Raw genomic sequence first — 3,625 nt, forward strand, 5'->3', positions numbered from 1 at the left:
CAGAGGCTCTTCCACCTGAGCGTCCTCAGCCCTTCTTTCCTCCACCAAGGTGCTTGCTCACCTCCTCCCCCGCCCCAGGCCGTCTAGGTGCACCCCTCCACAGGCCTTCGCTTGAGGGCCCTCCCTCTGCCTGCACACCCTCTCCTCCAGCTGCTCGCTCATGCCCTCCCTGGATGTGAGCCTCCGTGTTCAGAAGGAGGCCACACTAAGGTGTGCACCTGCACAGCACGCACCCGCGGCTCGCACTGAGGATGAACAACCCGTGGACCCCCTTGAGAGCAGGTCCCTCTTTGGCAGGTCAGAACCTGGACAGCACCCTGACACCTCCTCCCCCACACCCTGTAAGACCCTACCCCCTTGGGTCAAACTGGACCCTAAAATACCAACCATTGTTTTACTCTCCAACCCTGGTAAATAATTAAAGGTTGAGCAACTGCACTCTATAAAGCCCTAAGATGTAACAATTGATTGTAACCTAATGGCTAAACTTGTTTTTCTTTTTTTTTTAATTTTTTTAAATGTTTTTAATTTATTTTTGAGAGACAGAGAGAGACAGTGCAAGCAGGGGAGGGTCAGAGAGAGAGGGAGACACAGAATCCGAAGCAGGCTCCAGGCTCTGAGCTAGCTGTCAGCACAGAGCCCGATGCGGGGCTTGAACCCATGAACCATGAGATCATGACCTGAGCCGAAGCCGGACGCTCAATCAACTGAGCCACCCAGGTGCCCCTAAACTTGTTTTTCAAGACTCTGTGTTAAGCAACTTCTTTGCCTCCCCCCTCTAACTATGATTGGTCATTTCAAACCCCTCTGGAGACAAAGAACTCTAAAATTCATAGGTTCCTGCCAAAAGTAACATTTGTGTGTCGAAATATGGTTGACCACTACAGAATGCTGTAAACTGATTGGTTAACTAAATGATGACGTATTTTGTCTTGCCAAAACCCTTAAAAACCCTGAGCTCCTGCTCAGCGGGGCTCTCTCCTGAGGACTTGCCACCACTCGGGAGGGGCCATTCGGCCAAACTATAATAAATTTCACTCTCGGTGACTCGCCTTAGGAGGAAAAGGTCTAACAACCCCTCCTACCCGAATCCTGGCCAGGATCCCTCCTCTCTCTTTGGAAACATCTCTCCAGGGTGTCCCCTCCTTCACATTTCTACCTTCACCACTCACGAACCTTCTGCTGCATCTCCTGAAATCGTTTCTTAGGATAGAGACCGCAGAGGTCGATGGGGCCTACTGGCTGATGTGCAGCGGGACCGGGGTCGCCCTGCTGACCACCTCCCACCCTGTCTGGCTTGCTCTGCACCTCCGGCAGCCAGCAGGCCTTCAGTTCCTCCAGCGTGCAACGCTTCTTCTTGCCCGATGTCTTTGCACCGAGTTCCCTCTGCTCGGAAAGCTCTAGGCCCGCTCCTCACCCTCTTCTGATGCCGAGTTATTGCTCCTCAGATCTCAGCTCAAAGGTCACCTTCTCGAGGGGTCTTCCCAGACCTCCGGACCGTGTGAGCAAAGGCAGACAGGTCAGCCCTCCGGAGCTCCAGCTTTGTCCCCCTCCCTCCCTGCACACATCAGCTGGTGATTACCAGGGGCGCCCCCTCCCTGCCCCAGCCCTCCCTCTCCAGTCCCCTGCTCGGCTGAGCTGCAGTGAGCGCCCTGGGGAGAGGGGCTGTCTGGGAGGTGGCCCCCTCCTGCTCAGCGGGGCCCCAGATTAGTTTGAGGCCACACAGAAAAATTATTCTTGCCACAAGTAAGGGGCTGCTGATTAGGTTAAGATACGAAATTGCTCAAATAGTGGCTAGAGGCCTGAATAGGAGGGGAGCCGGGGGCTGGGGGAAGGACAGATGCAAAAAGAAAAATGGCTTACGACCCACTGCACCGGGCCTCTCTCGGCATTCTCCAAACGTCCAGCCTCCTGTAAACCTTGAGCTGTTGTTCCCTTTATCTGCATCTTGAAATTTTCAAATGCTAATCTCCTTCCAGACTAAGGAGAAGAACTGTTTTTGTTTTTGTTTTTGTTTACTTTAGGTTTTTAGGTTTGTTTATTTATTGAGAGCGAGAATGTGGGAAAGGGGCAGAGAGAGAGAGAATCCCCAAGCAGGTTCCACACTGCAAGTGAGTTTAATTTTAATAGTTAAAAAAAGGCCTGTGGTTTAATTCCTGCAGCATATATATACAGAGTTTTAAATTTTACTCAAAGCCCTAGGAGGCTTTGTCGTTACTGTGAGCTCTGAGGAGGAAAATGCCGCTCATCCCTGCCCTCCTGGGCCTGCAGTCCTGGAAGGCCCGCGTCACAACCAATCACGGGGATCCAGTTCAACCTGTAGCCCGCCATGTGACCCAGCCAACCTCATCTTGTCACAGCCTTAAGAGTGCCCTTATTTGGAACTCTGCCCTCGTGGACCCAAACCCTGAACCCATTACCCATAAAGCCTCACCCTCCCTCACCAGGGTGCGACTTCCCGGGCCCATCCGGTCCAGACCAGGGAACTTTGCCCGAAAGCGCTCCTAATAAAGGCCTTTTACATTTCTTTCTGACCTCAGTTTTCTGTACTGTCTCTGCGATCTCCCTGACGCTGCGCCCAGAGTCACGGGACCTTGCCCGGGACCTCATGCCCCACAATAAAAGCCTCTGCTACTTTACAATCATCCAGCCTCAGTACTTCGTTGTTCTCTCCCTCTCTCTCTCTCTCTCTCTCTCTCTCTCTCTCTCTCTCTCTCTCCCGGTATTTACTGTAATTTTTTACTCCGCCGATTTTAACCTTACAGTTACTATCCAGGGCCTGTATCAGGGTTTTCTTGTCCTTTTGTCATAGACTTTACACCTGTTAGAGGACCCAGGTTTATCGAGGGGATCTCTTTTGCAGAGTTCCACCTTCTACTGTCCCAAGGCTAAGTCTCCTGTCTCTATACTGGGGCCTTGCAAAGCCAGCCTCTAGCACTGAGGCGCAAACAGGACTCCCCTCCCCCACCTGAAGTGCCACCGTCACTCACTCTTACTATGCCAGAGCCCAAGCTTCTCCTTACAGGCAGATTTGAGTTTATCATCAACTGTGTTTATGATCATCTTTTGACTCCGCCGATTTTAACCTTACAGTTACTATCCAGGGCCTGTATCAGGGTTTTCTTGCCCTTTTGTCATAGACTTTACACCTGTTAGAGGACCCAGGTTTATCGAGGGGATCTCTTTTGCAGAGTTCCACCTGTGTTGTTTATCATCTTTAGGTTAAATTTCTAAGACTTTGAACTACGTGTTGAGATGGGTGGGTGATCCCTGTTATCTTACTCTGTTCTGTTGCCAGAAATGGTTCACTACAATGTTCGATATTGTTCTGAGCACCTTAGTTGGAGAAGGGCATTTACAATGCTATCCTGTCCTAAAGGAGTCATTCCAGATGGGGCAGGGTCTGAGAGCATCAAAACGAAGAATGGTTGAAGGTCCGTCCCTCAGAAACGGGCATTCCCTCACTTCTCGATGGCTTGGGCAGGTGGCATTGGTCCCGTGTGTGAAAGTTACCAGAATACAAAATGTAGCTCAACACAAGAGGGAGGCAATTTTATATCTATTAGTTACTCCATAAAAGATGGTCGTGTGTGTGTGTGTGTGTGTGTGTGTGTGTGTGTGTGTG

General features: G+C 50.9%; 1 protein-coding gene across 2 annotated transcripts in view; it reads right to left on the reverse strand.

Moving 5' to 3' along the window:
- The window catches only part of LOC115288507 (antigen-presenting glycoprotein CD1d-like), a 15,075-nt gene that overhangs the window by 2,615 nt on the left and 8,835 nt on the right, over positions 1 to 3,625 (reverse strand). The window lies entirely within an intron of this gene.

Source organism: Suricata suricatta, chromosome 3 (genome assembly GCF_006229205.1).
Source record: "Suricata suricatta isolate VVHF042 chromosome 3, meerkat_22Aug2017_6uvM2_HiC, whole genome shotgun sequence".
Classification (NCBI taxonomy): domain Eukaryota; kingdom Metazoa; phylum Chordata; class Mammalia; order Carnivora; family Herpestidae; genus Suricata; species Suricata suricatta.